The 13,595-nt window shown below is 40.6% G+C and overlaps 1 protein-coding gene across 2 annotated transcripts in view; it reads left to right on the top strand.

Annotated features, from left to right (window-relative positions):
- LOC149529479 (uncharacterized) overlaps positions 1 to 13,595 on the top strand; it is a 63,950-nt gene that overhangs the window by 31,745 nt on the left and 18,610 nt on the right. The window contains exon 1 of one of the 2 annotated variants that reach the window (XM_089810112.1): positions 275 to 425. The exons of the other annotated variant lie outside the window; for it this stretch is intronic. The gene's annotated coding sequence lies outside the window, so the exon portion shown is untranslated. Of the gene's footprint in view, positions 1 to 274; positions 426 to 13,595 lie in introns of those variants that run through there. 2 annotated transcript variants of the gene reach the window in all.

A 13,595-nucleotide genomic window follows, 5' to 3' on the forward strand; every position in this document is an offset into this window, starting at 1 on the left:
CCCCACTGACCAAAAAAGCGCTGCCGCTCCTCAGCCGCACCGGTCGAGCACCTAGGTGGGACGTGAGACATGGGTGCTCGAGTGCAGGGGTGCGCGTAGGGTGCTCATGGGGTGCGACCGACTGAATGGCCCAAAAAGTTATAAAAAAATACTTTATTGCATTTCTTTTTTAATTTGTTTTTTATGCAAGCTAACTCTAATTGGGTGTGTGTCCCATGTGGTCTATTTGAAGGTTTAATAAGACCAATAAACCTCATTTTCATTTCACCATTTCATTTCATTTCATTGTTTTGGAGCAACAAGGAGCAAAGTGAGCAAAAGAGTTTGGAGGATTTTGTGAGAGCTTAGTGGGTGATTTTGTAAGGGATTGCAAGATCAAGAGGAGCAAGAAGATTTAATTTGGCAAGTGTCTCATCAAGTTCAAGGTAAGTTTTTTTTATTTTACAACTTTTTTTGGTTTTAGAAATCAATTTAGTATTTAGTATTTAGTTTTACTTTCAGCTATAATTTTTTGAATGTTTCATTCTTGAATCTATATTAACTTTTTGTTTTTAAAATATGCTGAAACGCATTCTATTTAGTATTTTCATATTTAGCTTCCTTTTATATATATATAAAATATTTTTAAATAGTAAATGCTAAAATTAAATAGTAATTAAGTAGGCTGAAACTAGTTTGTTATAACTTATAACTTATTAATTACTTGGGCTGAAATGTATCATGATTCATAATCATATTTATAATTTAATTTTCATTTTATGAAATGCAGTTTTATAAATAGCATCTAGATCCAGCCAAAGTGCAGAGGACATAGAAATTAATGAGGGAAGTGCATTTGATTATGAGCCTAAGCCAAAGGGAAGTGATCATGGGACTAATGTAGATGGTCAATTTGAAGAAGAGCCTCCTTAAGTTGCACCAAGGGTGCCTTCTATTGATTTCCTTTCAGAGATTTTGGCAAAGTATGCTAGGGGTCCTTATGATTCGAAGCCCCCTCTAAAACAGTTTGCTGTGAAAATTACATGCCTTGCACTTTTAGGTGGTGGCGCACGTAAATGGAAGTGTAATATGTGTGGTGCAGAATGGTTTGGCAACATTACAAGAGTTAATGCACACCTTTTTTGGACTGGTTATGGCGTGAACCCATGCATATTCTTGTCAAATCCTACGAATGTGAAATACAGAATTGAAGTGAACAAATTATGGGGCATTTCTGATGATATTGATGTCCCAGTGCCTAGATCTTTGGCTGCTAGGCAGCAGGTACATAGTATACAACAGTTACAGGGGCAGTGAGATACATCTACTCGTATCTTGCATCAGAGAGCAAGGACTATGTCACCTACACCATCATTTTCCTCACCTATACACAGTTCAGCATGGGATAGCAGTAGGGGGAATCAGAAAGCAACTACAAGTCGTAGTGGTAATAACCCCATTGCTCATTTATTTAATATGCACACAAGGGACCAATTAGATGATGTTGTTGGTGATTTCTTCTCTTCCAATGACATCCCTACACATGTGGCTCGATCTCCCTATTTTGTGAGGATGATGTCCATGGTAGTGAACGAGGGAGAGCCCTCATATGTGCCACTAGGTGACCACAAGTTGAGGACCATAGTGTTGGGTAGAGCCTATGACAAGGTTGGGATCTTGATGGAGTAGATGAAGGCATGTTGGATGGATTCAAGCTACAACATTATCATGGATGGGTGGATGGACATTAGTCATTGTCCATTCATCAACATTATGGTTACATGCACCGAGGGCGTGTACTTTTTGAAGGCAGTTGATTGTTCAGGGCATCCTAAAGATGCTGATTTTTAGTTTCATGTACTTAGGGAAGCCATTGAGGAGGTTGGGTCACAAATGTGGTCCAAGTTGTGACAGATGCAACACATGTGTGCAAAGCTGCAGGGAGGCTTGTTGAGGCAGCCTATAGGCATATTTAGTGGACTCCATGTTGTTTGCATGCCATGAACAATGCACTCAAAGACATGGGACAAATTGACTAGATTAGACAGGTGGTTAATGATGGGAGAGAGGTGTAGATGTTTATCTGCAATTACCATACATCACATGCACTTTTCAAGAGCTTCGCAAAGAAGCAATTCTTGAAACCAGTTGAGACTTGGTACGCATCATATTATATTCTCTTGGAGAGAATGATTGAGTTGCAAGAGCCATTGCAACTCATGGTTATGACCTAAGTCACAAGGTTTGAGTTCGAGTTTGTGTTCGACCACTATGAAATTCGGATGAAGTTCGACAAGTCAAAAAAATCCAAAAAATTCAACATTAAATTCGCCTAATGTAATTTTCAAAAAAATATAAGTATATACTAGTTTTTATTATTATATATTTTAATAATTGATAAAATAATATAACCATTGACATATTTAATAATAAATATATGATTATATAATATAAAATATTATTAACATGTTTTAATATTTAATAAATAAGATAAAATTAATAACAGAAATAATAATAACAATAACAAAACATTTGATAATAAAAAATTATAATTATTAAGTAAATCTAAAGTTAAATATTTTCAAAACATTAAACATACTATAATAAAAATTTAAAGCTATGAACCAAAACCTAAAACTAAATAATCTTAGAACATTGAAAAACAATATAATCCTGCCCAAATTGTCGAGGGAAAGGAATGGATGCGAATGCGAGTTTTCTTCAAATGCCATTGTCGATGGAGAGGAACGAAAAGACCCAAGTTCTCACAGATTTCGTTCATTGCAAGAATGACCACGACCTGCAACCTGCACTCACCTGCGACCTGTGAGATTTGTAACCCACGGCCACGACCACGAGCTGCAACCTGCACTCACCTGCGACCTGCACAAACACGAAAACTTGCAACCTACAATAGAAACAATGACCTACAATGTAAGACGGATTTGAGCCGAATTTATGCGAATTTTTTATTTATTTTTTAGGTTCGTTGAATTTCGAACCTAGAGCCGAAAATTTGGCGAACCTTGTGACACAGGTTATGACACAAGAATGGAATCGATGGCTTGAGTCCAGAACAGAGTAGGGGAAGAGGGTAAAGGAGACAGTGAAGAGTGATCAGTTTTGGAGTGACACAAAATACATAGTCTCCATCATTACTCCAGTGTTTCAGGTGATTAGATATGGAGATGCAGATTCATGTAGCCTTGAAGAGGTTCATGAGTGCATTGATTCCATGCTTGGGTAGATGAGGGTTGCTGTGCGTGAGAGACCCCACTCTATCATTCTATACAGAGCACATTGAGCCTATCATTCACCGCAGGTGGGAGAAGCTGAACACTCCTTTGCACATGGCTGCCTATGCATTGAACCCGAATTGGTACATACCTAGGCTTGGTAGAGTCACACCACTTCAGCATGATGAGGTGAAGAATGGGTTCTTTCGATGCATTGCCAGGATCTATGATACTGAGACCGCTAGTGAGATTCGCACCGAGCTAGTGTTTCAGATAATCCTTAAATCTTGATTCAGTGCTCTAAACTCTTTATAATTATAATTTCTTTTAATTGTTTCTTATAACTTTATTTAAGTTATTTTAATATTATGTTGTAAACTTGTAACTTGTAGGATACTCGGATATTGCAAAGGTGGATCTCAAAATTATGGCACAAAAGAATCCCATTTTGTGGTAGAAATTTCATGGGTCACGGAAGTCAAAGATCACCTCATGAGCCATTCGACTGCTTTCTCAAGTTTGTAATTCCACCCCTTTGTAATCTTAACTTTAAGAGTTTTACTTTACCGATTTTAATTTATGATTCATTGATTCAATGATTTACCATTTATTATTTGTTACAAATTGTATGAACGTTTGTTTGTAAGTTGTAACTTTCAACTTTGTTATCTTAGGTGACTAGCTCCTCAGTCGCAAAGAGGAACTGGTCCACCTATAGCTTTATTCACTCTGTTAAGAGGAACAGACTTACCTCTAAGAGAGTAGAGAAGTTTGTTGCTGTACATGGTTTCTTGTCGCTTAAAGATCATAAGACACACGAGTACAAGGAGAGCCCTGCAATACGATGGGATGTGGAGCTAGAGGATCCAGCTCAGATTGATGAGGATGACGATGTAGCAGAAGCCAATGTAGGGCTAGTTGGTGTTCCTTGAGAGGATCAGGATCTTACCTAGGGGGAGTCTAGTAATTCCAATGATGAGGACTTCGGTATAGGGGGTGATTAGAGAGCACTTGGGATGATTCCATTCTCATTATTGACATTTTGTCATTTTGTTGATTGTACTCACTTTGATATGGCTATGATACATTATTTCATTTCACTATTTCATGCTACTCAACTCATTGTCACCATGAGCATCTTTATGATATATGATACTCATATTTGAACAATGAATTTGAATCTTGCATCTTGAACTAAGTTAATTTTTAAAATGGTCATTGGTAATGGTTATGAAGTTTCAAGATTCAAGTTTGAACTTATAGTTGTGAATCGCATTTCAATTTTCTCTATTCAACTATATTTGGTATGTTATATAATATATTGAAGTATCATTTCATAATTAGCGTTTTCAGTCATATATATATATACTATGCAACCCCTCCCTCCCCCCCCCCCCCCCTTGCATCCCTACCACCGTTCCCTTGCCGTCCCCAAAGTGAGGCCCTTTTTTCTCCCGCTCCCAAAACTCGTCCTGACGTCCCCCTGCACCGTTGCACCCCTGTGCCGATGTAATATTGGTATTTTCTCAATAGCAAAATCAGAGATAAGGATCTCTATTGCAGCTACAATCTTCAACACTCCCTCTTAGCAATGAGAGATCTTTAGCAATGAGAGATCTTTAGTATGGCAAGCACACATAGCTCCAACCAAAGACGTCAATGATAAATTCTTATCATATAGATACTCATTAAAACATGTTCTCTCAGCATAACCTAGTTTACCATAGTTACTTCATAGGCACATAAAATTATATTCATGGACTCGCACATGACTTCCACAATGCCTACTCGCAGAGGGTGGAATGAGGGCTTTCACCTTAGACTTATCTTAGAGAAGAATGCTTTTCTATCATGCCTACTCACAAAGGGTGGTCCACTATATCTACTTGCAGAGGGTGGAATGAGGCCTTTCACCTCAGACTTCTCCCACAAGGAAGAACTCATTAACAAGGGATTGCACCTTAAAAAACATGTGTAAGAATGGTTGAGATTCTCTCTCAACTGAAACTCCCTCTCAGGAGGGACAACATTGATAACCAAAATAAGATAGTTGATTCCAATTGTTTTATTGTCACATAAGCTTGCAAAGGGTTAGACATTTCCCTTTGTCACGTAACCTCCCTTTGAAGCTGAATATACTTCCTTTGAATTTTTTGTAGCTTCAATTCAGTCCCATGACTACATGCAACATCATTATGTTCACGAATCTCTCATCATTTCATTGATGCGTCTTGCAAGGAAGAGAGATAAATAAAATCAATCTATCATTTAAAGATATATTAATGCTCAAAGAAAACACTATTCCTAGTGCCGTAATAGAAATTCAATATTCAAGATATAACCATAGCATAGTTATCTCTTTCACATAGACTCGTTTCCATGCAAATTCACTAATGTTTTAACTTAGCTGTGGGAAAGAGAGCGACATGTCTTTCACATATTAGAAGCAGTTGCGTACTTACCACCTTGCGTCTTTCTAGACTTGCGCAACACCTCCAAGTCGATCAAATTGAGATAAACTCTCATCTTGTCATCTTCCGCACTACTATGACTCTCAAGAAGTGGAAACAGTTAGCAGGGTTTGAATCCCCCCACCCCTCTCCTTCTTGATTGCAAGCGCTTCCCTATGAAGCCTCTCGAGCTCGCATCAAAGGGCCTTGTGAAAGAAAGAAACACCAAAATGGGTAACTTTAGCGCAATATGGTGCATGTAGTCCCCTCTCGAAGAATCCCTTGCCACAATTGCTAGCACCAACAGAAGTTGCGAGTATTGTTGATGAAGCCTTGTAAATGGAGTCTCTATATGATGAAGATGAAGCACAACACATCTCAGATAAAGATAAAAGAATTCTTTGCCACAAGATAAAATTCATTCGTGCAGTAAGAATGACAAGTTACAGGAAGAGACAAGAACTGCTCACACACAAAGCAGTGATTCCAAACTTCTTTTCCTCACACGATATACACAAAATACTAAAACATCAGCAACCAATAATATGAACTGATGCCTCCAAAAGGTGAATCACACACTCCATAAAGGACACGAACAACATAAAACTGCCAGCGTAGTCTCAAAAAGTATTTGCACAAAGTGAAGAACTTTCTACGACAATTGTAAAACAACCCCAAACAGCTGGAATCAAGAAGCCTTAACAGCATTATCATCACTCCCTTGCCAATTTGCGCACCCTCAAAATATTCTCTCGACTGTGTTGGTCATACATTATCCCACAATATGAGATATGACACCATCATAGATTGTGCCTTCTTTGTATGCATATGCCATATATTTCATCCATGTAGTCTTTCAAATTCTTCTTGTTCCGACTGCAAAGTGTGCTACGTGTATGCCACCCTGCTCATCAACAGCCTCTCCAATATAGTTTGAGTTGTATAAGTCGCAAATACTTCCTGATATAGAACCGAAAGTCATTCCCAAGTGTAGGTGGACACAAATATGTTCAAAGTTCAGACATGATTCATGCTAACAACACATTGGTCTTGCAGCATTTTTGCTTTCTCCTCACACATTAATCAAAATCTCATGGTGGCAATGTGTCAATTCTCTTGACATGGAAAGACATGTCCAGGCGGTCACAAAAGTCTCCACTCTCTAAATTCTTTCCACCAACCACTTTAAGATCATGATCGGCTACTAGCAAGAAACTTACCATTCTCATGCCATTGACTTATTTATTTTTAGCCTTGTCCATTGTGGGTTCAAAAGTCCAATCCATCTTAAAAACTATAACTCTCTCTACAACAAGTTGGAAAGATTGAGCTTTCCATTCACAAAATCGTTGCGCTGACAGAAATTCAAGGCCTATGATGGAATTGGACAACCATTATTGACATTCATATCTTGGGCTGAAAAATCGTCGATAATGCTTCCTCTACCTTCGCTCTCGGGTACAAAATCTTAGATGATATATCTCTTTTCTTGGCCTGCAATACCTGAAAACGATTCGCCTGATGCCCATTCACTACTACCTCAACAAAGAATCCTCCTCCCATTTTGAACAACATTGTTCAACATGATTAATGATTTGCCAAAAAATAGTAATAGGCTACCAAAGAGATTTAGAGTGCTAAAAATGGAGGATCAAACAAATTGCAGACAAAATACTTGACCCATTGCTATATTGGAATTTGGCTCTTATACCATGTTGATGTTTAGCCCAAAATAAAATAATGATAAACAACAATAAAAGAAAAATAAGTACAAGAGACACAAGGCATTTATCCTGGGAAAACCATTCAAGCTTGAAGGGAAAAACCTAACCAAAATAGTAAATAGTTTGCATCAAACTAGAAGTAAATTCATCATTACAATCACATCTTCCTCTTCCCAGCTCTATTAGCATAAAAGGGAGAGGGCCTAATTCTAGAAGAGGAACCCTGCACTGGGGGTGACTGTAATAGAGGGAGAGGAATGGAAGCGGTAAAAGAGGCACTCTGTTTGCAGATCCACGGGCCACAAAGAGAGCCCACTATGTTCTTAAGTGTTGCTTCTTCTTCTTCAACATCAATAGGATTATAGGAGCACCTTGAGTTTCAGCTACGACTACCCTCATAGCTAATCTTCCTCTCTCCCTATTCAATTTTTTCTCTTCACCAACTGCAAGTAGGGCATTAATAGATCTTTTTATTTCTTCAGATGCTTTCTCTTCACAGACATTAATGGCTTCTTTGCCATCTCTATAACTGTGATTATCTCTACTTTATATAATATATATAGGCTTTTTGCCTTGTGCTTTTATCAATATTTATTTTCAATTAAGTTTTTTTAAAGGAGAGTTGTCGTCGGTAAAATTGTGTATCAGCCAACGAGTCCCTTCGGGAAGGTTCTTTTGTGTAGCCGACGGGCCCTTGGGTAACTGTCATAGCCGACGGACCCCTTTGGGAAGGTTTTTCGGAAAGTATTTATACACCCTCTGGGATCATTGTAATCATCATCATAAGCATAATGTAATGTCTTGGCATATGCGAATAATACGAGGAGTTCTACTGTTCTTATCTATTGCCTGTATGGATTAATTTCTTTACCCCAATACTACATTTGATGCCGTTGCCCGATGGACTTGGTACGAAGGCAAACAGATGATGACTAAATGCCGAATCATCTGAACAAGAATAAGAATAAGCTGAAGGAAAAAGACGAAATACACACCGTGTAAGAAAATTTTAATTTTGGCACAACAGGCCGAACGTAGATGGAGGTTCCAAAAAATTACCGATGGACACCGTAGCCTTGAAGTATTGTTGGAGGAGACTTGATAGCGGGTGGAATTGGTGGAAGAAGCAAGGGAGGAGTTTTTGAACTTGCATACGTTGAGGGAAGAGAATCTAGACGAAAGAGGATTGACTTGTACGGCTTGGAGTGCTGAGGGAGCACGAGCGTGAAGTGAGCTCTTCGTCCGAGATATACTTCTGGAATGGACAGCTTCGGTTGACGAAAACCCTTCACCAAATACCATGACTATTGGAAACAGCACCGCGGGTGTGCAGAACACCGCGGGAGTGCAAAACTACGCGGGAGTCCAAAATAGCACAGGAGTACAAAATAGCGCAAATACACAACAAACCCCTCAGCTTCAAATAGTAATGGCAAGACCAAAGGAAAAGTTGCCAAAATTTGATGGTGATGGAGCAATCGATCTGATCTAACATTGTAAAACATGCGAAATGATTTGGAGGGCCAATGGCATAACAAATACAAACAAATGGGTCCGACAGTTTCCGGCAACCCTACGGGGTGTCACAATTGATTGGTTTGCTAATACAGATCCCCAAAAGTTAATCACTTGGGACAACATTAAAAAGGAGTTTATCACAGAATTTCAATTGTTGCGCGACGACAATGAGATCGTAGCGGAGATATACAACACAAAGCAGGGGAATAATGAAACTGTCTGAGTCTGCACCAAGAAATTAAAAGACTTAATAAATAAAATGGAAAATAAGCCAGCAGATGGGTTGCAAAAAAGATGGTTCGTTGAAGGCCTACGCTCGAAGTTGCGGAAGAAGATGAAGATTGTGCCGTTGTCGTCGTACATTGAAGCATACAATCGGGCGATGAACTTGGAAAGTGAGCAAAAAAAAAAGAAGAAGAAGAGTAGCTCATCTGAGTTAGACGATGATGCGTCTTCGAAAGAAGAGAGTAGCGATGATGAAAATAGTAGCAAGAAGGTCCGAGCCCTCCAAAAGGATATGATCCGGATGATGAAAGAATTTAAGAACATGCAAAAGGAGATCAAGGGAAATGAGCTATGGTGCACCGAGTGCAAGAAAGAAGGCCATAAGAAGGGATCCTGTCCGAAGGACCAATTCTGTGAGATTTGCCAGATCATGGGACATTCCACAAAGGAATGCCCTTTAAATATGAAAAAAAGAGGACCCCAGCAAGTGTTCTTGACACAGGAGGCTTCCACATCAAGAGGGAGCGAGAACACCAGTACGGAGGGTGCTACATTGGGAGGATACAAAAATAATCGATGTGGGCTAAACAACAACAACAATGCAAACAATAACAATAACAATGGCAGCCAAGGTCGAATTTAGTATGATGCGAGCGGATGATCGATCATTCAATGCCGCGCATGCAATCTGTGGGGCCACTTTGCCTGAGACTGTACAACAACAAGCAAACCAAAATTATTATGCAGATGGTGCCGACCCAACGATTACAAAGATGCCAAGTGCCTAAAGTCGGGAGTAAATTTGATCACATCGAGACGGACGAAGAGGAGGTTCTGGCCATCACATGGAAGCAAGCAAAAATGTACCCCGACCCGACGGAAGAAAAAAAAAGACTAGAGGAAGCATGGGCTGAACTTCAGAAAGCAACGCAGGCGGAGAAAGCACACCTGAAGGATATTGTCGGTACCTCAGCAAGGAACTGCGCGGAACAGAACATTGTACGACATATATTACAAATTGAGGTACCAGTGAAAATCAATGATTTGTTGCTCACAATGCCTCAACTCCGTTCGGCACTCACGAACATTGCTCCAACTGCCAAGTTACCAGTAGAACAAGGAAGGGAGAAAGAAGGTGGCGCAAGTGTGGAAGATCCGATGCTGATAGCCCTCTCATCTGGACGACATTCGGTGGTCGTCGAGATGGGGATTCTCGAAAATGTGCTAACAGACACAATTGTTGACGGAGGGTACGATGTTAATGTTTTACTCGAGGATACCTGAAAGAGATTGGGACAGCCGACGTTGTGGCCACCTACATTCCAGTTGCTAACAGTGGATCAACACAACATTAAACCTCTCGGCATCTTGATGGCACTACCAGTGATGATTGACACATAGCCGTTCTTGCTAGACTTCGTCGTCATCTCGCTCAAAAGGAAAGGATACGATGCCATTCGCGGCTGAGGATGACTCGTACAAGCCAAAGTTAAACATGAGTGGAAGAAGAATACTCTGTCACTTGAGAGAAAAGGGCGGAAATTCATCATTGATTTACACACCCAAATGGTAGGGGAAGAAGCTCTGTCATTAGATTCCGAAGAAGAGGATGAAGGAAGGTAGTGTATGGAACCAGATTAGGAGGGAGTCCTGCAGTTGGAAGGAGGATCAACGGACAACGATTTGGACTCGGTGAATGGTCTCTACCACTGGCAGATGGAGGACTACGAGTTGTTCTAGAGCTGCAACGTACTAACAATAGAGGAAGGGCACAACAGAGATGAATTTCAAAGAGAATTCAGAGAAATGAAAGAGGGGGATGCGCAGCTGGATGAAACACCCGCCCCTGCATTCAATGAGGGGGAGCCAATCAAATACAACGAAGCCACGCTACAAACCATGAATTTGGGAGATGAGACCAAACCAAGGAACGTATTGGTGGGAGATAACTGAGACCGAATACTGAAAGCAACAATATTCAAGATATTTTTGGAATACAAAGATGTATTCACATGGATATACAAGGATCTGAAAGGAGTACCGCCAGAATTGTGTGTACCGCATCTCACTGGTCGAAGGAGCAGTACCCATACGGAAGTGACCCTACAGAATGAATAAGAACTATGCGGCACGGGTTATAGAAGAGATCAACCGGATGCTGGACGCCAGTATTATTTTCAAGGTGCAGACAAGCAAATGGGTGTCACCCATAGTAATCTCATTGAAGAAGGACACCACCTAGATCTAGATATGCGTTGATTTCAGATGCCTTAATGCAGTCACAATCAAGGATCCCTTCCCGATTCCATTTATAGACAGTATATTGGAGGAGGTTGTAGGACATGAAATTTATTTCTTTATGGATGGATTCTCCGGATATAATTAAATTTCCATAGCGGAGGAGGAAAAACTAAAAACGACATTTTTCGTAGAAGATGGGGTCTATGCATACAACTGGATGCCATTCGGCCTATGCAACGTGCCTGCTACATTCTAGCGAATCATACTACACATCTTTGACAAAATGTTCGTCAGAAACTGGCATTCCTGGATGATTGGTCGGTATTCAGTGCCGAGGACAAACATCTGGCACTGTTGGGTGAATGTATGGAGAGATGTCGATGGGCGTGACTAGCCTTGAATCCGAAGAAATGTAGATTCATGGTTCCATAGGGAAGACTGCTCGGGTATATAGTCTGTAAAGAGGGTTTGAAGACAGATCTGGACAAGGTCAGAGTCATATTGGAAATGTAGCCGTCCACCAATGTAACGGAGGTAAAATCTTTCTTGGGACATAGGCTATTACAGAAGGTTCATTAAATTTTTTGCCAAAGTATCATATCCACTGGATAGGTTAACGTGTAAAGGAGAATCGTTCAGATGGGAGAAAGAGCAGGATGAGGCATTTGAAGGGCTCAAGGTACGACTGGCTATGGCACCCATCTTGGCATACCCGGATTGGAACAAGAAATTCCATGTTAATGTCGACGCATCCAACTATGCGATCGGAGCAACCTTGGCGTAGACAGGTAGCCACGGGTTAGATCACCCAATATACTTTGCCTGCTGACTGCTATCAAAAGCAGAGTAGAACTATAGTACAACAGAATGGGAAGCATTGGGAATGGTCTACGTCATGTAGAAGTTCCATCATTACTTGCTGGCAACACCGTTCGTGTTCTATGTCGACCATCAGGCTCTGTTATATATGATCAATAAACCTATCATTCAAGGAAGAATCAACAGGTGGTTGCTTCTGTTACAAGAATTCATCTTCAAAATAATTGTATGTCCTGGGAAGAAATATGTCAGCGCAGACCATTTGTCAAGAATCAAAATAGGGGAACCAGCGGATAGAGTGAACGATGATTTTCCTGATGCACAATTGTTTCAGATTGTAGCACTACCGAAATGGTACACAAGCATTGGAGAATACCTCTCGATAGGTCAGTTTCCAAGTGAGATGCCACCAAATGAAAGGCACAAATTGATAATCAGGAGTTGTACCTTCTAGTTTATCAACGGATTACTCTACAAGATGGGGCTTGATCACATCCTCGGACGGTGTGTGTTAGAGGAAGAAATACCACAGCTGTTAAAGGAAGCACATGAGGGTCCAATAGGAGGACACATGGGACCTGATACCACGACACGAAAGATATTGCTGGCAAGACTGTGGTGGCCAACTGTGTACAATGATGCACGAGAATGGGTCGTTGGGTGTGACACTTGCCAACAGGCCAGGAAGCTGTTGAAGAGAGACTTCATGCCGTTTAACCCCTCCCACACCCAAGAACTTTTTGAAAGGTGGGGATTGGATTTCGTTGGACCTCTGAAGGTGAGCAAGACTAGAAGGTGCCAATACATTGTTGTCGCAACGAAGTACCTGACCAAGTGGGTGGAGGCATGCGCACTACCGGACAACTCGGCGGTAAGCACAACAAAATTTATTTATGAGCAAATTATTACCAAGTGCGAGATTCCATTGTAGTTAACAAGTGATAGGGGTGGACATTTTGTAAACCATGTTATTTGATTGCTCACCACAAAATTCAAGATTTATCATTCATTATCGAGCCCCGTACTACCCAAGAGCAAATGGACAGGCCGAGGCTACAAACAAAATCCTAGTATCAATTATTTACAAATCTTGCACGGTTGAAAGTGATTGGGAGGAAAAATTACCCTCTGCCCTTTGGGCTTACTGCACGGCATATAAGGTGACAACGGGGCACACACCATTTCGATTAATGTTCGAACAAGAGGCAGTGGTACCAGCGAAATTCATGATACCGAGCCTGAGGATAGCACTGGAAAATAAGTTAGGTGACATGGAAAGCTTAAGGGAGCGGCTATACAAATTGAACAACCTTGAGGAGAATCGATTATTGGCGCAGTGGGCGACAGAGGTAACACAGAACAGGCGTTAAGGCATGGCACGACAAACACCTGAAACTGAATAG

The sequence above is a fragment of the Cupressus sempervirens genome, chromosome 11 (assembly GCF_028749045.1).
Source record: "Cupressus sempervirens isolate cs-2001-9-10 chromosome 11, ASM2874904v1, whole genome shotgun sequence".
Classification (NCBI taxonomy): domain Eukaryota; kingdom Viridiplantae; phylum Streptophyta; class Pinopsida; order Cupressales; family Cupressaceae; genus Cupressus; species Cupressus sempervirens.